The sequence below is a fragment of the Pelodiscus sinensis genome, chromosome 23 (genome assembly GCF_049634645.1).
Source record: "Pelodiscus sinensis isolate JC-2024 chromosome 23, ASM4963464v1, whole genome shotgun sequence".
Taxonomy (NCBI): Eukaryota; Metazoa; Chordata; order Testudines; family Trionychidae; genus Pelodiscus; species Pelodiscus sinensis.
This window is the reverse complement of record NC_134733.1, coordinates 19,320,917-19,347,473: the sequence shown is the minus strand read 5'-3', so window position 1 is coordinate 19,347,473 and position 26,557 is coordinate 19,320,917. Positions and strand designations below refer to the sequence as shown.

At 50.9% G+C, this 26,557-nt stretch overlaps 2 long non-coding RNA genes across 2 annotated transcripts in view; one reads left to right on the top strand and one right to left on the bottom strand.

The window, feature by feature from the left end:
• The window catches only part of LOC112545140 (uncharacterized), a 177,303-nt gene that overhangs the window by 66,551 nt on the left and 84,195 nt on the right, over window positions 1-26,557 (top strand). The gene's annotated exons all lie outside the window — the stretch shown is intronic.
• Window positions 2,473-26,557, bottom strand: part of LOC142819413 (uncharacterized) — a 38,784-nt gene continuing 14,699 nt past the window's right edge. Inside the window, exons 2-3 of the long non-coding RNA XR_012897290.1 lie at window positions 4,466-5,394; window positions 2,473-3,020 (exon numbers count right to left, since the gene is read on the bottom strand). This is a non-coding gene — a long non-coding RNA (uncharacterized LOC142819413). The remainder of the gene's footprint in view (window positions 3,021-4,465; window positions 5,395-26,557) is intronic.

The following is a 26,557-nucleotide window of genomic DNA, read 5'->3' as shown; positions in this document are numbered from 1 at the left end:
CGTCTACACAGGGCCAAATGTTGGGAAAAACCCCTCTTTTGGAAACCCCCTTTTTCCTTGTAAAACAAGGTGTACAGGGGACTTCCAAAAAAGGGTTTTTTCCTGACATTTGGCCCAGTGTAGACAGGCAAAATATCGGAAAATCCTCTTCCGGAAAAAAAAACGGAAGAAGATATGCAAATGCGAGCACAATTTGCATACCTTCTTCAAAAAAACCCACAGTGTAGCCATACCCAGAGTCTCGTGGGCCACACCTAGAACCCCGATGTGCTGCATGCTGCCCCAGGCTACAGGCGATCCCCCACGGCCTTGGTCGCTCTGCTAGGGAGCCACGTAAACAGCCAGCTGTGCTGTTTCTTTTCCTAAGTGCCCCTTGTCCAGTAAGCATAGGACTGAGACCCACCAAGCAGATTTCACACTGGGCAGACCGTGGCTTTCCAGTGCTCATGGCTTTTGGATGCTGACCATTAAAACCTGGCTGGGCTCTGAAAAAGGTTGGTGCTGAATATGCTCAGCTCACTCTCCTGTAAACAAACTATCTGAAGAACAAGGAATAAGGGAAGGTGCAGCCCTGAGGCAAAGGGTGGACTCCAACGCAGCTGGGGCTGCAAAATAACACGAGCAAGAGAGGGTAGATTTTACCAAATCAAATCTAGATTCATGGCCAGTTTTATGTTTAATTCATTTTCATCAACGAATCTGTTGCTTTCCGAAAGCTCTGCTAGGAATGGCCGTGCCCAAATGAGTGCTGACAGATGGGTAGACCGGACACTCCCAGAGTTGACATTGATCCTGTTTCTGAGACCAATTTACACCAATGGTGGTGGAAACGAAACCATTCTCAGACCTCTCATTTGCAAGTCATGATCTGAGACCTCCCTTGGGTCGATGCAATTCAGCCCTGCCTGGTGCAAGTAGGAGCTAGCAGCATGGAAGCAACCAGGCTCTCTGCTCCTGGGAAAACTGCCACCCACTCTTTGAGCAAATCTTGTCCGATGTTAACAAAATTGTGTGGATGCTATTGGCCTAGAGCAGCAAACATCGGTTGTATTAGCTGGAGTGATGCTGCCATCCCATGATATGGGAATGTGGCGCATAGGGCAGGGTAGAGAACAATTAAACTCAGAGCCATCCCATCCACAGGACAAATCAGAGTGGCTGCACTTTTGGGGGCCCTGCAGCAGCCGCCCCAACTGCCCTGTGGATGGGAGGGACCTGGGGAATTACAGGAACCTGGGGCAGGGAGACAGAAGCTATTTCAAAATAGCATCAAAATAAGATACGCAATTTGCATAGCTCAAATGGCGTGTCTCGTTTCAAGTTACGGTGCAGGGTTGATGCACCCTGAGTGACATTGCAAACATCCAGCAAAATAATCACTGCCGAAAGGTGAGGGAGTCAGACTTCCATGGAGCTCACCCATGTACCTTGGTCCTTCCTCGTGTATCCTGGGGAACACAAGTTCTGAGCTGCATCTATCTGGAAGCAAGGGCTGGATCAGGCATAGAAATGAGGATAAAGAGGAGAGGGGTGTAAACCTCTTCCCACCACAAATAAAGGCCTTAATACTGGTGAACGTCAAAACCCTCAGAACTCAGCATCAGTTGAGAGAGCTCAGGAACGCATAAGAATAATCCAACCCCCCAGGTCTAGCCTGGAAAATCTGTGGGAACCAATGTTCTCTTCAGATTCCTGGTGCTGAAGCCTTAACCCAGGCTGGAAATGGCAGGAGAAGAGCTGTTCTCAGATTAGGTCACTGCTTAAGGAAGGCTGAAGTCAGTGGAAAAACTCCTGTTGATTTCAGTGAGTTTTGGAGCAAACCTACCACATCCAAACCAGGAAGTACGCAGGACGAATGATGAGAACAAAAGTTGGCCATACATTTTGGAACCTCCAAGGCAAATTTGGTTCAAGTTGGAGTCTCTGGGTGAAGGGTCAGCTAAGGTTTCGGAATGCCTCCTTCCCATCCTTTATAAAAAAGAAGACTAGAATAAAAACATTCAGGGTATTCGTTAGAACCGGCTTTCTACAGGGTAGGTTCACTTTTTCCTACTTTGATTTTGTTTCTTTTTTAAAAGGGCTTACAAGTTTTTTACGTTTCTTCTAAAGGTTGGCCACTGTCTGACTGCAGTTTGGTGCTCTGGGTGAAATGAGTTTCTGGGGTCTCAGCCCATTTCTCAGTAGACGGATGTCTATGTCGCAAAGCCCTGTGATCAGAAGTCCCTCCAGAGGCCAGGGATGAGAAATCTGGAGATGGAATGACCCTTTGGCTGCTGATGCTTGGGCACAGGGCATGTTGACTGATCAGTGAAGGGGAAAGTGGTGTGCTGTAGCCTTTCCTGGGGACCACATAAGAATTTCATCATTGCCCATCTGGTACCTTCCACCAGCTTAGTATTCCCGTTTTTATAAAGCAGCCCTTTTGCTCTTCCTCCCCCCTCTCCCCGCTCCCCTGCCCCCATGGCATAGTGTGTCGCCACCTGGCCCCTAGGCTTTCACAGTGACACGTCTGGATGCTGGACAGCTTGTGGAAGCAGGCATGTGATGGGTCTTCAGCCCCCAGTCTGTGTGGGTTGTGCCTCCACAAGGGGTCCTACTCAATTTCCCAGTCCCCAACAGCATTGCAGCCTGGTCCTTTGGCATCTGTAAGTGCCCAGGAACTTGGTGTCTTCCTTCTCGGCTCTGTTCTGACAGTCTTGCTTTGGCAGACAAAAAAATGCCAGCAGATGCCATCGAGTGTAAAGAGACAGGTGGCGGCAATGCGTCAGAGGAGGGACTTCCTCCAGAAAGATGGCACTTGCTGGGCTATGTAGGCTGCCCGTGCAAATCCATAGCATGTGACATCTCCGTGTGAGGCAGTTCCCATGTCCTTGGGAGCAGGCCCACGGCCCTCCCCAAGCCACGGCAGCCGCAGGCCCGCTGCTTGTGAGACAGATTTGATTCCGTCGATTTAGAAGCGAGGCCCCGCATCCGCCGTGATCCCTGATGTGGCGAGCGTGCAGTCAGGGCAGACCAGTGCCCTGTGGAGAAAGGGGGGAGGAAGGAGGTTAATTTACAATCAGGTATCTGTAGACGTGCACGCCCCTGTGATTTAAAACATGTCTCTGTATGTGCCAGCCTGCCCCGTCGACTCCTCAAGCCGTTATTGTTCAACTGATTATTTAAGAGGGTCTGGCTGAGCATCCCCAGCAGGGCTGCCAACGCGGGAGAGGGATAAAGGCTACAGCTGCCCCAGGGCTCCGCAGTTTAGGGTCTGGGACTCCCAGCGGCTGCTGCTGCTGCTACCGCGTCCATGGGAACCGCCGCGGCTCTGGGCCCCTTAAATCTCTACTGGAGCCCTGGGTGGCGTGCGCCCAGCGGCACTGAAAAGCTGACTGGAGGAAGCTATCCCCTGGTCCCGCCCCTTCCACCCAAGGCCACGCCCCTTCCAAAGGGTCTGCCAAAGCCTGTCCTCAGCGCTGCCCACGAGTATGTCTACACTGCACCACGGCGCACTCAGCCTGGGCTCTGACTCCGGTTTCAGTCCACGCCCCTCTCCCACCTGCCCGTCACTCACAGTGACTCAGAACCTGAGTCCTAGGCCCCTGAGAAGGGCGGGGTCAGCGCTGGAGTCCCACGCTGAACTGGGAGTGGACCCTGCCATTTTGTGGCACGGGCACAAGAAGTCGAGGCACAGGCCCGAGTGGGGAGGTCTGCCGGGGGAACCAGGGGCAGGCTGGCCGGGCCGGGAGCAGCTGCTCACACCGGTGGACACTGCCGTGGGGCTGCCCAAGCGCAGGCTGGGGAATGCGAGTCCGCACAGCGTAGTGTGCAGCCGCAACATCCCGAGAATGTGGGTTGTGTCACTTCCACCGTGGCCCCGGCCCGTCGGCTTGCCTCGCGACCTCTCTGTGGCCCCGCCCCATCTTCTTTCCCCGGCATCGGTGACTGACTCGTGCATCCCACCCCCCTGGGCTGCTGCCAAAATTTTAATTGCTAAATGGGGCGCCATGCCCCCTCCCTGTGCCTCTGGGTCGTCCTCTGTGCGCCCCATTTCCCCCAAGACCCCACATGCCTGTAGCAGGGCGAGGGGCTAGTTCTGTGCGTTGCTACTGCGTTCTGCCTGGAAGTCCCACTGACTTCTTGCAGTCAGCCGCGCTGCAGGAAGCGTAATTAAAAGCAGCGCGTGTCCCCTGGAGCTTTGCAAGGAGGTGAAGGCCATTCCTCTCTCCCTGAAGTCCTCCCTTGCTTTCCCGCGACTGTGCTCCGTTGCTAAGGCAGGGCCTGTGCTGTAACACAGTGTTCTGTCCTTCTCATTGTGTTTATGAGCAGGTGGAGCAGAAATTGCTGGTTTTCCACACAAATAGCTACAGAACAAATCTACTAAAGGAAACTCAGGGGTGGGCCCTGCAACCATGTTAACGTGAAAAGAAAAGCTGCCAGAACATGCCAAAAGTTGAATCATAAACATACACATAGAACTCACCAAGTTGCTGAACAGCTCACAGGGAGGTGGGGTGGCCTAGTGGCTACAGCACTGGGATGGGATTCAGGAGAGCTAGGGTCTTGTTGCCAGCTCTGCCACTGGCCTGCTGGGTGACCTTGGCCAAGTCATCTCACTGCTCCATGCCTCAGTTTCCCCACCTGTAAAATGAAGCTAATGAAACTGACCTCCTCCGTAAAGTGCTTTGAGATCTTCTGATTGGGGAAAAAAAATTCTAAAAAAGACCCAGATATTGTAATGGTGAAGGCAGGCAGGGAGCTGCTGAGGGGGTAGGAGAGGCAAGTGGTAAAGGTTAATTTGGAAGGACGCTCAGGGAAAACAGCCTGCACTGAAGGCAGCGGTAGAAAAAGGGCTCAATGGGAAAGCGCTCGAGTCCTTCCTTTGTGTAATTCCACAAGGCCAGTGGAGCTGAGTCTGAGTCCCCTCGAGCCTGTTTACATCACTGTGCTGTAGCTGCCGACGTCTTTACCTTGACATTAATGTATAACAGCTCACAGAGCTGGCATTAGCACAGCACGTTTTGCCATGTATCCGACACATCGCACTGCAGAGGAAAACAAAGGCAGATGAAGCGAGAAGTGGGAGTAATGAATCATTTAAAAAAAATAGCACACATGCTCCCACCCCCACGGTAGGAAGAATGACAGCAGCGCCATTCAAAAAGAGCCCTCGCCACCGGGCTGGATTGCAGCCGAGGGGATTGTGTGGGTTTTAAAGTTAGATCACCTCGTACGTGGCAGGAGCCTGCCTTCAGGTGCCGTTCTCAGAGCTTGGCCATTCAACTCAGAACATTCGCCTCGTTTCTCCTCATTCCCAGCACCACGTCTGCCCTGACAGAGAGAGACGTGGAGTCTCAAACCAGAAGGGTCTGTGATCATCTGTAGAGCCATGGGTGGTGGGTGAAGGTAGGGCTGAGGGAGACAAGCATTAGTTTATCACACTTCATTTTAAATAAACTACAGTATTAATTTATGTCCAACACAAGGGATTTCAATGTTTTCTTTATTCATGGCAGGGGTGGGGAACCTTTTTTGGACTGGGGGCCGCTGAGCCACGGGAAAATTAGTTGGGGACCACACAAGTGAGAAGCAAAAAAAAACCCTCCCAAACCCTCTGCCCTCACTGATGTGCCCACAACTGAAATACCTCACTCCTCTGGCGCTCCAGCCCCACAGGACAATGGGAAGGGAGAGGAAGGACTGAGGTTCAGGGCTTCCCATTGGCCAGATTTACTCTTCTGGAGTTCCAGGGTTTATGGATTTTGTGGCCTCCCTCCTAGGATCTGGGGTGGGGACAAAAATGAGGGCATCAGTGTGTGTAACAGGGCTGCCAGTGAGTGGGTTAGGTATGGGAGTGCAGGATCTGGGCAGGAGGTGGGGTGCAGAAGGGGGTGAGGGAAGGCAACGCTGATGCTCCAACCTCATAGGGAGGGGGGGAAGGCTGGAGCACCAGCACGGGCTCCCTGCTGTGGGGGGACGAAGGGAAGAAGTGGGGGCTGAGCTCAAGCCACGGACCATCTGGAAGGCAGTTGTGGACCACTAGTGGTCCACAGACTGCAGTTTGAGAACCACTGAGTTAAATAGATTGAGCTCCTTGAGTCTAGCACTGTCACATAAGGCAAGTGTTCTAATCCTGTAATCATTTGCATGGCTCTTTTCTGAACTTTTTCCAATGCATTGAAGTCTTCTTGACTACTGGGCCTCAGAACCAGGCACACCAGAGCCAAATCAGAAGGGAAGTAACCTCTTGACTCCTAGTCAAGATCTCCCTGCATCTCAGGATTATGTTTGGACACAGTGCCGCACTGGGAGCTGTGTATCCAGCAGAAAGCCCCAAACTTTTTTCACAGTCCCTCCTTCCCACGACAGAGTGTCCATCCTATATGTACGGCCTACATTGTTCCTAGATTCCTTCCATGTTCCGAGATAGCTAGATAACACTACCGATCTTTATTTTGGTAGTGCCTACATAGTCCCTCAGGGCTCATCAAGGGTATGTCTAGACTACATGCCTCTGGCGACAGAGCCATGTAGATTAGGCTACCCGGCATAGGAAAATGAAACGGTGATTTAAATAATCGCCGCTTCATTTAAATTTAAATGGCTGCCGTGCTGTGCCGATCAGCTGTTTGTCAGCTCAGCACGGTCGTCTGGACGCTCCACGGTCGACATCAAAGGCATTTGTCGATCTCCCTGGTAAACCTCATCCCACGAGGCATACCGGGGAGGTCGACAAATACCTTTGATGTTGACCGCGGAGCGTCCAGACTAGCGCGCTGAGCTGACAAACAGCTGATCGGCACAGCACAGCAGCCATTTAAATTTAAATGAAGCGGCGATTATTTAAATCACCGTTTCATTTTCCTATGCCAGGTAGCCTGATCTACATGGCTCTGTCGCCAGAGGCATGGAGTCTAGACGTACCCCAAGAGTGCAGCTCCACTGCACTACTCTGGTGTGAGTGGAGAACCCCATTTTGCTCAGAAGTAATAATACAAGGTATGAGGTAGCGAAGAACAAAGCCTGTGATTCCCTAGAAACCTCTGGCTCTTGCCTCACACGAGTTTCACGCTGGTGTATCTTCCGTGGGCTTTCAGGGAGCTCCTGAAGATTTAGACCTGTGAGAGCGAGAGGAGAATCAGCCCTTGTTGCAAAGAGTGGGATATACAATTCGGTGCATGACAGGGGAGCCCCAGAAAGGCTCAGGTTTCTGGTGTGTTGAATATGCCGCTAGGACACTCTTGGTTTTGGAACAGTAAATCTTTCACATGAAGGCAGAGTTCAGTGGCCATTTTGTTCTGAGTCGCTTCTGTCCGGTGAAGAGGTCCGCACGCTTCACTCTCCTCTAGAGGATTCGCTATTGTGCCTTTTCCCAGATACAAAATAAATTGCTTTTAGACGGAATCTCTGTTTTTCCATTGTGGGTGGAAGCATAAAAAAGTGCAGATCAGCTCACCCCAGATAGTTTGTGATGATTATACTGCATGGCCATTATGGTACCATGATATCTCTAGCTCTCGGGAAATATTGCAGTTACTCCTGGTACGTGGGCAGGGCCGCCACCATAAAGGATGGGGCTCTATTCAGTTGAAACCCCGCCCCCTCGCTTTTGCTGGGCCCTGGTGCTTTCCTGCCCTCTTTTCCATTTGTGCAGCTCCTGGGGCTTTCCCTCACCCCTCTTCCCCCACGCAGATCCTGCCAGGGGCTGGGGCTTCCCTCCTGCCCTCCTCCCATCCCATGCTGCTTCCCCCCCCCCCACCCCACACACACACTCGCACCTTACCGAGACTCCCCTGGGGCTGGAGCAGAACTACAGAGGCTGCAGGCTCCTCTCTGCCTCCAGTCTGGCAGCAGGGAGCCCTCATTAACCAGCTCCCTGCTGGCTGTACGTTACATGTGGGGGAGGGGGCAGGGAGAAGACTTGCACCAGCCAAGGGCATGCAAGCACACACTGCCACGTAGGGGCACCTGAAAATTTGGGGCTCCAAATTTTCAGGTTGCCCTACACAGCCACATAGTTTGCATATGCCTAGGGATGGCCCTGTATGTGAGGCAGTGAAAATGGGACATGAAAGGTGCTCAGTGCTTCTGATGTTCCCCTGGGATATTCCCAGCTCTGCTGTTGAATATTAATAAGAGAACTCATTTGGAGCTCAGTTCTAGAAATGGAGCTGGGTTTCTGGACTTCTGTTTTATCTGAACCTTCCTTAATACAGGTTGAACCTCTCTCATCTGGCACACTCTGGTCTGGCAACATGCATGGTCTGGCATGACTTTAGTTCGCCAGATGGCCACTTATCAGGGGTGTGACCAAGGTTCCCATGGTCGCATAAAGTTTGTTGACAGCCACCCATCCTGGCTCTCAGTGTTCTGTGCTGCTATTTAGCTCTAATTTACCCCTAAATGTCTTCTGAGAGCCTAGTAAGCAGTGGGAGTGTTAGCAATGCTGCTAGACAAGATGGACCTCCTATAGTCTGGCACTAGTCAGGTCCCGAAGATGCCGGATTAGAGAGGTTCAACCTGTACTAATGAAAATGAAACTTCAGGGGGTAGCCGAGTAAGTTTGTACAGGATAAACTAAAAAAAACCAACAGTCTGGTAGCACTTTATAGACTAACACAACATATAGATGGTATCATGAACTTTCGTGGACACCGCCCACTTCTTCGGATGACCTGTGCCATCCAATTGTCCTGACTTATCTTCACATGTGGCTGTCTTCTCCTGAGTGCTATGAAGCTCAGAATCTTGCCTAAGTTAATTCATCTGGGGGGGGCTGTCTTCCTTCTTTATTATCTGAGGTTGTTTGCTGGCTATTATTAGCTGTGAATTGCTCCTGTTTTATCACAGTAGCCCACACAATATTCTCTCCTTGGTCTCGCAGGCTCTAAACTATGTGTGAGTTCCAGGTTAATTTTAACTTTCAGTTTAAGAATGTAATCCTCAAGCTGTAGTTTCTTCTGTGAGGTTTTGGAATTGCATCTTCAACTTTTCTGTTTTCGTAGGTTTGTTTCCTTTTCTTTTTGTTCATTTTTTGTTGTTTCTATATTTTATCAGTTCTGCTGAAGGAGGGAAATAACCGGAACATCTAGAAGAGCCAGTGTGCCTAGTGGTTAGAATGTATTACTGGGAGTTAGGACTCCTGGGTTCTGTTTCTGCCAGTGAGAATGGGTGTTTCTAGTGGCTTGGGCAGGACTTCGGGATTCTTTTCCTAGTTCTGCCACTGAGTTAAGGCGGCATCTTGGGAAGTTACTTTGCCAATTTGCTTTATTTACCCAACTACACTTTAGTTTTTTACATCTAAAAATATTAAGCTTGTGTGCATAAATCCCTGTGGTTTGTGAGTTTTTTCACAGAAAAACCACCCCAGCTTTGCACTGAATTAACTACAACATATAACAGAAATAACCTTTTCCAGGTCATCCAAGCCCACCCAAAAGACAAATTAGCTCCTAGTCATGCTCTAAAGTCAAAATACTGCCTGACCAAATTGACAACCCTGACTTGATGCTCTTCAGGTCAACATTCTGCAGCACCCAAAAGGGAGTGAAAATGAAAATGGGAGACACCCTTTTAGAGATTGTGAGGTTAGAATGAGCATACAAATACTTAACATTCTGGGTGGACTGTAAAGCTGAAATTGTTAATTAATTAGTGTAAAGTGATTTAACATCCTTGGCTGAAAGGAGCTAGAGCAGTGCAAAGTGTCATTAATTAATTAATCAGTATAGTAATAATAATAATGTTATCAGTGATTTTCCAATTAAGATCATTGGGCAAGCAAGTGATCTCTCATTGGTAACTGCATGAAAGGGTAAAATAGGTGAAAGAGGATTTATAAATACTAACTATTTCAGCCCTGAGGGCCCGATCCTGCACCATGAAAGCCAAGGGAAACTTTGTTGGTGACTTTAATCTTTGGTAAACAACCTAAGTATGTATTTTGCAAGTGTTTCCTGAATTAGCACTCTAAAAACAATTCACTTCTTTATTTGTCACTAGTTAACCACACAGGTTTCTGGTAAGGCATGGTGATGCTTCTTTTTGCAGGATTGGTTTGTTGTGTTTAAGGTGTGTTGTCCCCCTTTGAGACACACTGGTGACTTCAGAAACTCTTTGGTTTTACACATTTTTTTAGCTGTAGGGGGAGGGGGAAAGCAGGTGTGATTACTAAAACGATCCAGTTTGCTTGACATACTGTGGAAGCAAATAGGGGGAAAAATTAAATTGCTGAATGCAAGAAAACTGCCAAGAAAACATTTTTAACACTTACACCAGACAAACTGTTGGGTTTCAAATTGGCAAACAGTTTGTTATGACAGTCCTTTGATAGAGCATTTCACAGAGAGAAAACTAACAGGAAAACTCAACTCCAGGGAAGAGGGGCTCTGAGGCACGAGAGAGCGGCTCATGCCACTCAAATTCAGATTGCTAGAGAATGATGGAATCGTAGCTAGGAAAGCCTAGATTCTACAGTTAGATTGCAGGGCTAAGAACTTTCTTGGCCTTGACAACACAAGATGATGCTGAAGAATGCTGGGCACATAATCAGTAACATTGTTCATTGGCTGAATAGAGCCTTTTTCTGATTGGTGCAAACAAATGATGCACAGGTGGAGGGAGGAGGAGGGTGGCTTGCACCTCCTTTTATGCCAGGAGCCATTTTGCATCCGAGAACCCAACAGATGCCCTTAAATAGCCCCACGGGCCTGCCTAAGTTACAGCAGCCCAAAATGAGATGTGCAGAGTTACTGCAGTGATATCTGCCACTGCTCGCTCTTTTTCCTTCCTGCCCTAGCTTCCCACTGGGGCCTTGTTGTCATAAGACCATAAGACCCAAGGTCCATCCACCCAGTGTCCTGTCTGCCCACAGTGGCCAATGCCAGGTGCCCCAGAGGGAGGGAACAGAGCAGGGAATCGTCACGTGATCCCTCCCCCGTCACCCATTCCCAGCCTCTGACAAACAGAGCCTAGGGACACCATCTCTGGCCATCCTAGCTAATAGCCATTGATGGACCACGCCTCCATAGACCCATATTCCATTCCTGACCCACAGCAATTCACCCCCAGCTGGATTAGTCAGTTACTGTCCACTTATGCTGCCACAGCGGGAGGAGAATCCCACCACATATTTCTTACTCATTTCTCCTTTACTCAAACATTGTTGAGGCAGACTCATTTCAAGCCGTGAGCTTCACATGAGCCCAGTATAACCAGCCTCTTTTGTTTAAAAATCACGAGTCAGGTGCACCGAGTCAGGAGACTGGTTTGAACATGATTTTACAGATACATTTTTGGTTACTTTTATCTGCCTTCTGGCACTGTGGGCTGGAGACACCGTTACAAGTCTGACATTGCAACTACAAGGAACGTGGACACTCTTTTCAAAATGCCTGAGCGCCTCGAATAACATGATTCCAGCAGCTGGGACTTCAGTAGAAATACCAACTATTGCAGCCCTTGCAATACAATTGCAAGAGTTGGCGACACTGCCATTTACTGAGAGTATTCAGAATTCACATCTCACTAGCTGAGCTGTTTTGAATACAGCTTTGTATCACATCACACACACAACACAGACACACACGCTCACACCCAGAGTTCCTTGCCTGGTTAAACATGCAATTTCAGGCATTCTCATCCCATAGTGCTGAGGGCCAAAGATTTGTTGTGATTATAGATTTGAAGATCACTTTCCATCTCCACCATATTTCCCTGGTATGAGAATGTCGTGTTTCAGAATCCGTCACAAAGTCAATACTTATCCTATCTTCTGACACCCCTACACACAGGGCCATGTACCACTCATGTCCAATCAGGTCAGACCCAATAAGAAACTCGTTGCCTGGAACCTTCACCGTCACACCAATCATGCCTATGCAAAATCTTTTGGGGCGGTTCAAAAGAAGACGTTCCTCCTCCTCTCCACATTATTTCTCGTTCCAGGTAGAAAGAAGTCTGAACCCAAATCCCATTGCAAAGTCCTAGGAAGTCTCAGGTGAAGAGCTGTGTCCACCTTCAGTTTCAGGGCCCTCTGCATGGTCGGTCCTGTCCAGGCAGTAGTAGTATTCAGCTACTACCTGGAAGGCTCTTTGTAGAGATTTCTGGGCATGCTGGAAGAAATCATAACTAGGGATCTCAATGAAATTTCATTCCAATGAGTCTTCCAACTATTTGCGGAGCTCACAATGGTGCATATGAGCATCTGATAACCATCCCAGATTGATTAGGGAAGGGCTATGCATTGGTGTGCAATCCCTCCCCTCCCCCCGCCCCCCAAAAAAGGCTACACAGGCTTTGTGCAAGATTAAAGGTTATTTCCTTCCTGGGATGAAACTAAAGAGAACCTCCAGCCTGGACTCTCGCCGCAGATTTTTCATGTTCAGATTCCTCTCTTCACCTTGGTTTCATGTGAAGAAACAGGGGTGTTCTTACCACGTTAGATAATGTGGCTAAAGTCTAAAGCAGCAGTTCTCAGCCTATTTACCATTGTGGGCCACCTATGCAGCACTCTGAGGGTATGTCTACACTACAGCGTTATTTGAAATAAACTGTTTCGGAATAGTTAATTTGAAATAGCTAATTTCGAAATAACACGTCTACACACAAAATGCATTTCGAAATAGCGGTTTTCTATTTCGAAACAGCACATCCACACTGAGTGGACGTTGAATCGCATTTAAGGCTGGTTGGAAACAGTTCCAGCAGGGCATCAGGTCCGAAGTTGCCTTGTGGCCAAGGCGGCCAGCAGGGCACCCTGAGAAGGGCTGGAGGCCCCCTATTTCGAAATAAGCGTCTACAAAGCGTTTATTTGGAAATAGCAATTTCGAAATTGGCACTATTCCTCGTGAAATGAGGTTTACCAATTTCAAAATAAGCCCTCCGCTATTTCAAATTAATTTCGAAATAATGGAATGGCTGTGTAGACACTAGTAAAATTATTTCAAAATAACTGCTGTTATTTCAAAATAACTTTGCTGTGTAGACATACCCTGAGTGTTATGAGGCCACATCCACACAAGATATATACTACCCACCTGGCCCTGAGGATGTCACATGGGCCACAACTGTTTGCTGATTGGGCCACAAGTGACCTGTGAGTTGAGACCCAATGGCCTAAAGTTGGTAGTTTCACAAGTATTAACAGATTACGATAAACGTAAATTCTCCCCATTTATCTCGACCTGCCAACATGTGAGAAAAGTACTGTTGTCTCATCCACACAAGGTTTAACGTGCTCACTAACATGTGGTTAACCTCGCACACCTCTTTTTCCTGGTGTGGACACTGGTGAGCGGCTACCACCGCTCCTAGCCCCATCTGCCTTTCAAGAGAGATAGTCCCACCTTCCCCACTCAATTTAGAGGGCAGGGGCAGTTTCACAAACCCTAGGTGCCCTCTGAGTGATTCAATGGTCACTTCCAACACCTTCCTGCAGGTTTGGTCAGTCTCGCTATGGGCTGTATCTGAACCATTTGTGAGTCCTGGTTCAACAGACTGTATATTGCACTGAAGTCCTGCAGATAGCTGAACGGCACCTCCATGCATCTTCCTGTGAGTCACTCTAGTATATCATTACTATTCCACCAGGAATGGAAGTCCCCTTCAGAAACTCTGACTGTCAGGACAGTGCCTGGCATAAAGTCTCTACACTTGCAACGGGTATTTCCCTGTTGAGGTGGAGAAGGCAGATTGTTGCGTAGCCAGAAGTGATAACAAGACACTGGTTCATGTGCATAAAGACTAACCTCGACTAGAGGGATTGTACGGCCATGTGTCATGCTAGCAGCGAACAGACTCTCCTTTGGATCAAGTTGCAGGCTCCTGTGCTCCTAGAAAGATCTGAGCTCAATTTCTGTTGTTGCCTGCGATTGTGAGTGGCCATCACATGCAGTGTAGTTACAGTGTAGCTATACTCCTCTCCCTGGCTTGGTAACCAATGCTCCCCTGGCTCTGTAGTTGGTATGAGGAGAACACTCTCTAGGGTTTGAGTCTTTGTGGTTGCAAACATAATATCCTAGTTGTCACAGACTTGTACAAATGTATGTGTGTGTACAAAATACCCACACCCCCTACACACAGTAGACCTTTGAGATCAGGTTCACCAAACCGATGGAAAGAGTGGATGTCGGAAATAACTGGAAGATCTGATCTAACCTACTGTTTAAGGTAGGAAGGGGGACTTTCCAAATTCCTCCTTATTTATTTTCCACTCTTCTCTCCACTGAACTTTTCTCCTGCTAAACGCCAGCCAGGCTGCTCAATCTTTAAATCACTTAAGTGGATGTGTTACACCTCCAACTGAATGAATAATTCAGTTGCTAGTCACTGTCTGACTCTGATAAAGAAAAGGGGGAGTCCCCAAGGGTCTGATTATGTGAATCTCAGCTCAGTTGGGGGGGAGGGGAAAGCTAATTAATTACACTTTTACTGTGGGGAATACTTTTTTTAAAAAAGCACCTAAGTACTGGTTTTCCTTGGGTGTCTCTGATCACCAAGGCAACCAGCCTCTTGGAAACTTAACGCTTTCACGTCTGGTTAAGGAATTGACGAATTAAAAACCAGCAACAACAAAACACCTGGACCTGTATGTTCATCTGAAAAATGCCTGAACTGCAGAGTGATTCATCCTATGCTGCCGCTGGATGCATTACTCATGCAGTTGTGAAGGCGATTTTTTTTCCTCCCCATGTTGTTTTCCATATCCTGGGAGACCCTGCTTCTAAAGGCAAATGTGGAGCATGGTAGTATTACCATTGACACCAGAGATGCAAATTATTTTTCACTTGGCACCAGTAAGATTTGTGCTGCCAAGAGAACTATCTCTAGATTAAGCTTTTTTTAAATACTGTAAACTATTTTGGTAGCAGTGTATTGCTGTTGCTCGGTGGTACATGATCTCTGCCTATTTTTAATGCCCGGGGACAGATTTGCAACTCTCTATCTAGTGTACATGTATGGTCATTTTCTGAAGGAATCAAGGCCCCTTTTATAGCTAGGCATTTTCCGTTCCCTGCAGAGCAGGTGAGAACGACAGTTCAGAATGATTTTCTCCTCCAGTTCTGGTAGCATATTTCTATCATGTCACACGGTGGTTCCCAACCTGGGCTCCGCGGGCCCTGGTGGTCTGCGACGGTACTGTAGGGGATCCGGGGAAAGTTTAAAATAGAAATTAAAATAAGCGTATGGCGCCTCTTGCAGCCAGCATATCCTTCAAGATGCGTTGCTTCCTGCGGCTTGGGAAACAGTGCGGGCCGAGGGACATGCAGGCTGCAGATGCAGCTATATTATTGGGGGGAGGGGGGAGGCCTGTAAAATTGTAATAGATTGAAAATGATGCTCAAAAAGGCTAGGAGCCACTGGTGTAAAACCTTCACGGCACTTACTGTTTCACACGTCTAATAACTGCTTTGAGCTTTCCTTCTGCATTCCCATTTGGATTTTCTTATTCTCCCTCATTCCCTGCCCTAAAGAATTGAACAGAGTGGCTGTATGCTTTGTAAAAAGCTGTGTGTGTGTGGGGGGGGGGGGGGCGATTCTGAGGCCAGAACTTATGGTGCATGCCAGAACCCTGTCTCTCATTTCCATAGAGCAATCTGCTCTTCCGCTGCTGGAAAGGGATGGGCCTGACCCTTTGGACTGGAGTGGCGAGGGAACAATCCAACTAAAATCTGCTCTAAATTCTGCCAGTATTTACTCTTCTGCCAACTGGGGATCACAGTGCCCCTGACGCACCCCTTCCCACGGCTGACCTGCTCCCATCATTCCTCCCTCAGAGGGACAGGGCTGGGAGCAGGTAGCATAGAGCCAGACGTAGCAACTTTCCTCCCCCCGGGGACTCACCTCAATCAGAGGAACCCCCCCTTCCCGCCCTCTCCTGAGCAGCGCAAAGCAGACAGAGTGGGCAGGAAGCAAGAGGCTGCATTAATAAAATGGCCCTTCAAGTAAAACAACATTTCATGAGTGACACTGCAAAAGGAAAAGCCCCTGGATAGCAGAAGTTCCCTCTGGCATTGGGAATTGGCGGGGGACATGTGCAGGCGCTTCCTCCGTTCATCCGGAACCCCAGCATGATGGAGAACAAGAATAACGTCGGCACCTCCCACGGACTCGCTCTCCCCTCCCAGCAACAGACGGCAGCATGTCATGTGATAGCTTTAGTGGCCTCCTATGATGAAGTGAGGATGGTTTCCACTCTGCTCACTCTGTTCTGTTGCATGAGATGTCTACTGTCCTGTGGTAATCCTGTGTGTGTGCCTCAGTTTCCCTGGGCACTGCACGGGCGCCCACATGGGGATGGGAATTTCGGGTGTGACTTTCACTGAGGTTCACTCTCCTGTACAAGTGTCGCAGGCTTTCTGTAACATGAGCTGAGGTGGGGGGGGGGGGGTGCAACCAGGTGACACCTTTTGCTTGGAAAGCAGCACAAAGGAGGAGGTGGGGGGCGGGCTGGGCCCGGTTGCTGAGTGTGTGAGCGAGTCTCAGCTCCATTAGGATACAGAGAGGGGCTCCTGTATCCTCAAGATGGGTTGAACTAACCTCTTCTGGTTCCTAGGCTAACAAGCCTGTTCTACCTTCTGTTCTACTGCTGGCTGAGAGTCACCTCTGGCTGCAGAGGGGGGTGCAGCGCCCGGCGGCTTCCCCCACTTCTGTGACATCTCCTGAGTGAAATGGCATCTTGTGCGCAGGGCAGTCTGCCTATTGCTGGAATGACGGGCCAGCTCCATGGAGCCTTTCTGGCCCCTAGCATCGCCCACGGTTTCCTCGGTCAGCGATGGCATTTTCCACAGCTGGCACCGTCACGGGGCTGTCTCTTTAAGACGGGGGAAGTCGTTTCCCCGCAGTGCCTTTTGAAACACGTCAGAACTTTTCCACTTACTCATCCCGAGTGGTGGGAAATCCTCGAGGGCTGATGTGGCTCTCTGGGAGGCTCAGGGAACCAACCTGATTTTATTCTGAGGATCGGAGTGGAATGGGCCACTGTGTAAGCTGGTGGGCCATAACCCAGGGCTTTGGCTGGCCTATTGCCCACCCTTTGGCATGTGCATTGTCCCTTCCTTTTGTACATCAGATCCTGGAGACGCTGCACTGCAGCCTGGATCCCCCATTGCACCGGCAGGAGCCATTTGCAAATGCTGTGCTCCTTCGGACTGGGGGAGAATGGTGATATGGTAGCAATTTACACCCACTTCACACCAGTGTAAGGATCTGTTCCCCCGCTCTGCCACGGACTCCCTCTGCAGCCTTGGGGAGAACTTGCCCCCCTCACCTCACCCTCCACAGACATGAAGGGAGGCAGTCACACCTGCATTGTTCTTGATGGCCCATAGGAAGCACTTTGTTGACAAAATAAGCTAATGAAGTTAATGATCATTATAATCTGGCCATGAATCTAAAACAACCCAGTGGATCAGAGGCAGGGAGAGAAGTAGGGTTGGACTTCCAGTAAAGGGAGGAAAGTAGCTCTCTGGTCACCGCACTAGACCAGAACTCAGATTCCTGACTTTGCTACAGACTCCCTGTGTCACCCTGGGCATGTTACTTGGATCCAGATCCTCCAATGTATTTCAGCGCCTAACTCCCCCTGAGGTAAAACCGAGTTAGTCCCCTAAAAAAACGAGTGGTCCTATGGCACATGAGAGCCTAATAAATGTAGATATAAAAGCTTCAGGAGGTAGGCGAGTTAGTCTGTAACTAGAAAAACGAGAAAAACAACGAATAGTCTAGCAGCACCTTAAAGATTAACAAAACATGTAGATGGTATCATGAGCTTTCGTGGGCACAGCCCACTTCTTCAGATGAGATGATACTCATGATACTATGTATACATTTTTTGTTAGCCTGTAAGGTGACACAGGACTACTCATTGTTTTTAAAGTTACAGACTAACACTGTTCCCCCCCCCCCCCCCCCCGAGACTTTTAGTCACCTAAATACCTTGGAGGATCTGCACCTTAATCTCTTAGGGTATGTCTACACTACCCCGCTAGTTCGAACTAGCGGGGTAATGTAGGCATACCGCACTTGCAAATGAAGCCCGGGATTTGAATTTCCCGGGCTTCATTCGCATAAGCGGGGCGCCGCCATTTTTAAATCCCCGCTCGTTTGAACCCCGTGCCGCGCGGCTACACGCGGCACGAACTAGGTAGCTCGAACTAGGCTTCCTAGTTCGAACTACCGTTACTCCTCATTCCACAAGGAGTAACGGTAGTTCGAACTAGGAAGCCTAGTTCGAACTACCTAGTTCGTGCCGCATGTAGCCGCGCGGCACGGGGTTCGGACGAGCAGGGATTTAAAAATGGCGGCACCCCGCTTATGCGAATGAAGCCCGGGAAATTCAAATCCCGGGCTTCATTTGCAATTGCGGTATGCCTACATTACCCTCCTATTTCGAAACAGGAGGATAGTGTAGACATACCCTTAGGGTATGTCTACACTACCCCGCTAGTTCGAATAGGGTGGTAATGTAGACATACCCTTAGTGCCTTGTCTCGCCAGCTGAAAAATGAGGTTAATAACCCTTCCTTTCTCTCCGACTTGTCTGTACGGCGAGCCGGCTCTTTGGAGCGAGGGCTGTCTGTTGCTAGGTGTGTGTACAGGGCCTGGCACAATGGGGCCTTGCTCTCAGCTGGGCAGGCTAAGTGACTACTACAAACAGTTACACTGAAAAGGCTCAGTTGCGGTTTGTCCTGGATGAAGACATGGGTGACAGGGTAGACGGGCACGTGTCCCCTGTCTCTATTCACTGTGTCACCGCCCCACCGCCCACTTATTGAGGGCACCCGTATTCGTTCAGAACTACTGAACACAGACCTGCCTCCCTGGGGCTCAGCTTCCAGGGCACGGGCCAGCCTGGGAGCACAGTTCCTCCCCTCGTCGTCACGCGCATTCATAAGATCATTTCTTTTATCGGCTGTTTATTCTGCATCTCGGGCGCATTGACGCCTCCAGCAAGCTATGTATGCCAGGGAATGATAGGTCCACCGTGTCTGCAGATCTGCATCTCAGCCAAAGCCTGTGAAAGCTGCTTCTCTTGAATGCCATGCATTTGGCTGGCTTCCGTCCCTTTTCCTCTCTCTCTTTCCCTGCCTTAATCCAGCCTCGTTATCCTCTCTGCACTGATCAGAGACAGTCTGCACTGCACTGGGGGCGGCGGGGGGCTTCACTTCCCAAGCAGATGAACTCCCAATCCTTCTGCAGCAGGAGTAAGAAAGAAGGTAGCACATGGGCTGTGTTCTCCCTGCCTGCCCCCCATGACTAAACGCTTTGGGGACTGGCGTTCAGAAGGGTTCTCCCAATCAGGACCACACACTCCTGGCAGGGCGGAGAGCGGGACCCTGTCTGCTTGCTCCAAAGAAGAGAGGAAATTGCATCTGATTTTCCTTTTTCTCCTCCAGCCTTTCTGCTGTTTCTCCATATTTTAAATATTCGTGTTTTCTGGGTTACCCCAGTAAATTGGCATGCAGATGAAGTGCTAGTTACATGTTGTGAGAAGCTGTTTCCCCCCTCTCCTGGCCTGCAAGTATTTTCCCCCCTAAAACTGTCTTTCCACCTATTCCCCCCTCCCCCCCTTCAGGCGTCAGCAAGCTCAGCTGCACATAATGACATCCAATCTGTTCAGGAAAAGGGAAAAAAAACACAAAAGAGGGAGAATATTTCCCTTTGATTTATAGAGAAGCTAAGCTGGCAGAGAACCCCGCTCAGGGATGGGTGGAAGGGAAACCAAAAAGCGAATTTGTGATGCATAGGCAAACTCTCCCCTTGGGGAGACGCCAGCCCGCCCAGCAGCCGCGGCCGACAGAAAAGCTTTGCAGGTTTCATCTGTGCACCGAAGACGTCCTCCTTCCCAGGGCGTTACTATCTCCACGCAAACACCCGCCCACGGTCTGTGCAAAGCCGTGCCTGCTAATTTAATTGGAAAATGACATTAGCGCTAATACAACCCTGCTCATTAACACTAGACAAAACACACAGCTCTCCCGGTAAGGAGATGGGGACTGAAGCCTGGGAGGAGGCCTGCCATTCTGCTGCTGCCGTTCTCACTCCGGGTTGCCATCTTCGAAGGAAGAGCCGGGCTTCGGGGGAGAGGACGTGGCTCGCTGAGGGAGAAGGGAGGCGATCAGCGGGAGGAAGATGGGTCTGGACTTGCGGCAGAGGTACTGGGCTCCAACTCCCTGGTGTAAATGAAGAGTAACTCCCCCAAAGTCTGGAGTCCCTCTGGCCTAACCACTGTGAGAGAACAACCGGGCGTACAGCAACCAGGCACGGTCCCACACTCTCTCCGCCCCCAGAACGCCTGCTGTGCCAGGACTGGGCTGGCTCAGGTCACACGCTGCCTGCCATTCCGTGATGCTCCAAGCGAGGAGGCTCAGGCCGTGAGCCACCCTTTCTCCTTTGTGCTCCAGAGCTGGGGAGGCTTGGGCCACCCGCCTTCCCCATGGTGCTCCGGGTCCAGGGCCGCTCCCATGGGGGGCTGAAGGTTTGCCCCTGAGGTAGAGGGGAGGCTTGGTTCCCATGTGGGGCGGGGCCTCGGGCGGAAGGGGTGGGCCTGCGGGCTTGTCTCCCTCAGCCCTACATTTCCCCACTGCCCTGGTGACAACACACGACGCGTTTAGCCCTGACCTGATTTGGGTTTATTTACTCGTGAGCGGGGTGGACAGGTAGTCAGAAGCATCCGCCGTGAGGTAGGCAGAAGCTGCAGCTTCCATTGTGCCTCAGTCCTGCGCCGCCTAAGTCCCATGATGCCGCGCTTACATCTCCCTTAAACCTCACACACATGGAGCCATTCCCAGACCCCTCGATCCGGGCCCACAGCACTCCCTGCGGTTCGGCCCGTCAGTCCCTATCACAGAGCACCTTGCTCACAGCCCTCAGCCCGATCTGCAGTGATCCTGCTTGGGATCCCCTTGGTTGTGGCCTGCCACTGATGCTGCATCTGGCAGGGATTTTTCTGGTGCAGTTACGCTGTCCCCGCAACTGCCAGTCCCATCAAGGAGACCCACAAATGATCCAGGCTACTGGAAAGGAAGGGGTTAGCGCTGTAACCCTCCGGGTCTCCTGACTTCCTCCATCAATTTCCTAACCTCTCTAGGAGGAGGCATTCCCATTCCGATGCCATTGTTCACAGAGAGTGTAAACAGCCACAAATAACTCCCCTGCTCTTCTCCGCTGAAAATCGATGGCACTGAGAGGGGCTCTGCCATCTGAACCTCAGCGCTACACGCAGCCCTGCCCCAGCAATCCATTTAGTAAGCGAGGCAGCCCAGAGCTTGGCACGGCGTTCAGTTTGTTTTGCAGCAGGACAGGATGTGCAGAAAGCAACGGACAAATAAAGCCTTCCTGGCCTTGGCTGCAATAGAAAAGCGAGGGGAGAGGAGGCTTTTCTCGTGGGGAACGCAGTCGGCTCTGGCTGTTCAAGAACTCCCAGCTGAGAGGACGCTAGCAGGGACACAGAGCAAGATAAACAGCAGCAAACTGGCATGAAGGCGGCCTCAGCCTCTAACAATGAACAGTGTGTGTCTGTTGTCGTTAGGGACCTCAACCAGATGACTGGACAGTAATCAAGGGAGAGCCGAACGGAGAGATTCTGGCTTCCTCCAGAGAACCAGCCCTCCCGCCCGGCCACGCTTGCGGAGATTCTGTGCCCACCACGACGGCACAGGAGAGAGGATTTGCACTGCCTGTGTCTAACAGCTAAGGCAGCATGAAAACCCGCCGGGCTGGAATGTCCCATCCGCATGGGGAGCATCCCGGGGCAGAGCAGGGAGGCATGTGTGCCAGGAAATGACGGGCCTTGCAAGGGCACCGGTGACTGACTATTGAGAGGTGATGCCAGAACAGGCTCACTGGCTGGGCTTTCCCTTGGCTCGGCCCCAGCTGTGGCCCCGGCCAAGTGAGAGCCCGGGCTGTCAGTCTGAGACGGGCTTATCTGCCCTCCGTCGCTTTCATGTTTGCAGGCCAAGCACTTTGCCGTTAATTGATCCACAGTGACTGATTTGGCACAACAACCCATTTCCTCCTGCCTGCGTCATCCTGGGGTTCGGTCCCTGAGTGCCTTTGCGCCGCGTCTGCTAGGACTTCCACGGCCGTCCATTCATTAACCTCCCCAGCCCCGGGAGGCAGGGGAGGGCTCTTCAGAGTCTCTAGAGGGGCCCCGAGACACGCAGACCTGCAGAGAGTTTCCAGAGTCACTCAGCAAGTGGAAGAGCTGGGAAAGGAAGCCAGGCGTCCTGACTCCCAGTCCCTCGGGTGTGTCCAGAAATACCGACTCAGTGACAGGCGGAAAGATTTCAGCGGAAATCCAGCAGCTCTGGATTAGGCCCTGAGAACAAAACTTTCTAGTCAGACAGAGCCAAACAGCCATTGTCCCTCTGCCAGGCCGTTCCCACAGCGCTGGTCGGGGCAGAGTCTACAGCCAACACCCAACCTCACTGTAATATAAAGTACAGACTGGCCGAGTCTGTGCCACTCTCTGCGTTTCATTGATATTAGCCCCAAAGAGCCCCAGTTGCGGTCCGAGCCCACGCTGTGCCAGGTGCCGTACGCATATGGAGACAGTCCCTGGCCTGAAGGGATTACAAGCCAGAAAATAGGTGGGAAAGGACCCAGAGGTGCAGAGACTTGCTCCAGGAGGGCTGAGTCTCCAGCCACCGCTCTGTCCACTGGCCCGGACTGCCTTGCCGTGTCATTTTCACATTGTGCGACTCAATCGCCGCCATGTTGCAACTGGCGGGTGAGCGGAAGCCAGAGGGAAGGAAGTGGCCGTGAGCCTGGCTACGTTTCGAGAGGGGAGCCCCCTCGAGGTCAGTCCTAAGCCACAGCTTGTTCCGCCTTCAGATACCTCTGTTCCCGTTTACCCCGCAGTAGCCTGGCCACCTGTCTCAGGGACATGCCTTTGTTGTCTGCCCAAGACGACAAGGGCTAAGCCCAACCAAGCCCGATGGCTCAGGGCCAGAAGTGCTGGAAAGCTCCGTCCCTAGCACACCCACTTCTGCTTTACTCCTGACAGCAGATCTGTGGTTGCAGCTCTTGTCTGCTAGAGGAGAACAATTAAAACCCCAGCCCAGCCTGGCCCAAAGCTTCCCCCTAGGAAAGCCTTCAGGCTTAAGACGACTACCTCAGCCTAATTATAGGCTCCAAAAAACTTGGCTCTCAGTTTTCCACATTGGTTTCTTCTCTCTCCCGCACCCCCGTAACTATAAATAAACCAATTAATAGTCTGGTAATTGAATTGCAGCCTTCCTGGGAGCCTCCCTCCAGCAGGATGAGAAGCCAGGATGAAGTGTCTGCGTCTGGCGAGTCCCATCCATGCACAGCAGCTGGAGAGCAGTGTATCTGAGGGACATGCTCTAGTGCCCTGGGATTGCTTTATTTCCTGGGGGCATTTCTAGACGACCTGTCTCTGAGCACGCATGTGCTCGCTGCGGGATTGGCTAAACAAGGCAAAACAGTGAATCCCTTGTTCCTCAATCCTCCGTCCTCTTCCAGGAACATACCCTATGGCTTGGAAGGCTACTGCGGTTGTGCCATCACAGGCGGTTGCCGGTTGTAGAAGGCACACAAGGCTGTAGACGGCTGGCTGCTGGAAAATGAGACTGACCCTAATTACCTCCGTGTGTTGCGTGGGGTCTTAGCTCCATGACTCATCCCACTGAGGTTGATGGGAAGCTGGTTACAATACATCCCCCCCAAGCCCTTTGATGATGGAGGAAGCAATGAGTGAGGGGAGGGAGGAAAGCAGTGTGATCTGGTGGAAAACAGCAGGGACGTGGGAATCCAGGCTGTAATTCCAGGCCCTGGCTCACATCGGGTGCGTCTACACTGCACCGTTATTTCAAAATAACTAGCGTGATTTTGAAATAACAATGCGAGCGTCTACACAGCCGTTCCGTTATTTCGAAATTATTTCGAAATAACGGACAACATATTCCAAAAGCTGTAAATTTCATTCTACAAGGAATAACACCTATTCCAAAATAGCTATTTCGAAATAAGGTGGGTGTAGATGCCCCACTGCAGCTATTTTGAAATAGCTCCTCACCGGGGCCATTCTAAGTTATTCCTTCCCAGTGCCTCATACGGTTCTAAATTGAGGTAGCACGTCCACATTGGGGAAGCCTGCCTGGGACTAATTTTGAGACTTCCCTGCAGTGTAGACGTGCTATTTGGAATAACTATTGTGGAATAGCTAATTTAGAAAGTGTGTGACCCTGGGCAATGACCACACATGATTCAATGTACGTCAGGGGTGTTACGAGGGTCTAAGGACGCTGAGGAACGGGAGCACTTGGAAGGCCTGATCTAACTGGTAGCACAGCATGTCGGCCTCCACAGGCCCAATCCTGACAGGCGCATGGTACCTCCTCAGGGGTTCGCAGTCCAACCTCGCAGGGTCAAGCACTCAAGCTTTTGGCCCAGCTCTGACTCTTTGCTGGGCACTTGTCCTGTCTCCTGAAGATTCTGATCCATGAGGCTTGGCTACGATCAGGCCCTTGTTTTGCTCTTGCAAACCTGAGACATTGCTGAGGAGATTTGTGCAAAACCCAAACCACCAGCCCCAGTTTCACCCATTTCTTGCTGCCTGGCGCCACTCTGACAGCATCTCTGTGCGTAGCCAATTTGCCTGAGGCCAGGGGAGCATTCAGGTCTGTGCCAGCCTCTTGTTCTCCTGTGGGGATTGAAAGGACCTGCCAGCACTAATCCAGGATTAATTTTCCAGGCAAAACTACTGTGCTGCTGGCTGTGTCGGCAGGGAGCAAGCTCAGTCTCCCCCACCACCTCTTGTCTCCTGCTGTGTTCTCCCTGGGGAGCTGTGGAAACCGATTTCTAGTGAATAAGCATTACGGTCCCTCCTGACTGGACACGCAGCAGTCAGACCACTCAGTGTGGTCAGTGTGAGGGGAAAGGTGATTAGATTGATATGATGAGAGGTAGCAGGCTCTAATGGCTAATGCACAGGACTGGGACACCTGTGATCTGCCACTGCCTTACTGTATGACCTTGGGCAAATCACTGCACCTCAGTGTCTTAGGCCAAGTCTCCACTTGCTGGAAGATTGATACTGCAGTGATCAATCTTCTGTTGTTCAATTTAGCGGATCTAGTAAAGACCCACTAAATCAAACACTGAGGGTGGCCCCTTCAGCATTGGTACTCCTACTCATGAGGAGTAAGGGAAGTCAACAGGAGCATTTCTCCCATTGACCACCCACAGTAAGGACAGCATGAAATCTTGGCTTAAAGTACATTGATTCCAGCTTATTGTGTACCTTCAGCCAACCTTCCCCAGTAGTGTGGATCTGGCCTGAGTTTCCCCACCTTGGAAAAGTATCATGTGACCATCGTTTACACAGGCAGACTCCCATTGACTTGAATGGGCATTTAGCTAGAGTAAGTGGTGGGTAAAGTCTCAGTCGGGACACTTTGGTGAAGAGTTGCACTGGGGTTCTGGATTTCCCCAGGCCAGCCTCCCTCCCCCAAGCTGCACTTCTCCCACGCCCCCATTTCCTGTACACTTTTTAGAGTTCCTCTTTCCCTTTAAGCTGATTTTCCACATGGCAAAGACGAAAGTTCGAGCTTCTGGAGTGACGCGCATGCCAGACAGGGACATGGGTCAATTGCTTAACACCCACCCTCCCTGGGCAGGCACCAGACGCAGCACTGGGAGGAATTGTAACCCTGAGGGGCTGAGGACGACTGCTACTGCTCAGCACTGCCAAATAAACCAGTGCCTTTGTCTGCTCTTCTCTCTCTCTCCTGATTCACTCGGAACCCAAGCCTCAGCACCATAGAGACCTCCTGATGGCTGACAGCTGAGACACTGAAGGCCCTGTTTCCTGTGTCTGGGCACACCTGGGCCCACAAGAGCAGCATCTGTGCTGCGCGAGGGGAGGGGAAGGAAGAGGAAAGGCTGAACTGACACAGCCCTGCAGCAGCAACAAACTCTCGGGAGAGCCTGGACTGATTCCCAGGCTGCCCTCTGAATCAGAACGGGGGCATTAGCTCATTACCAGCCTCGTTCCATGTCTCAGCCGCCCAGACAGGGGCTTGCTCCGCAGAGATCTTTGTTCCCTTTTCGGAGAAGGGGCTCCAGGAGGAATTAGGAACATGCAGCGCCAGCGAGAGCCATCTGGCACAGTGCCACCAGCACATGCTGTGTTATTAACAGGAATCACTCACGTCGCTGAGCCGCGGAGCCAGCCAAACCCTGCAGCAGCCGCCCGCCAGCGGGGACTGTCGCCTTGCTGCTGTGGTTCCCACCCACGCACAAGACACGTCCATACCCTTGGCTGGGGATGGAGTAGAAGCGAAAGAGGAAGCAGGCCCTGTTTGTGCCACGCACTGGGTTTGAGTAGCGAGAGGCCAGGGTGGCGAGGCCCCAGTGCGTCACGCAGGTAGCTCTACTGGCATCGCTTACAGGCGGGACCCGTTTGGTCCTGAGCCCGTTCCAAACAGCAGCCCGCATCTCTGCCAGAGGGACACCCTCACCTGTTGGGACCTTCAGCCTCTAGAACAGGGGTGGAGAACCTTTTATAGGTTGGGGGTCTCTGACCTACAGAAAAGTCAGTCGGGGGCAG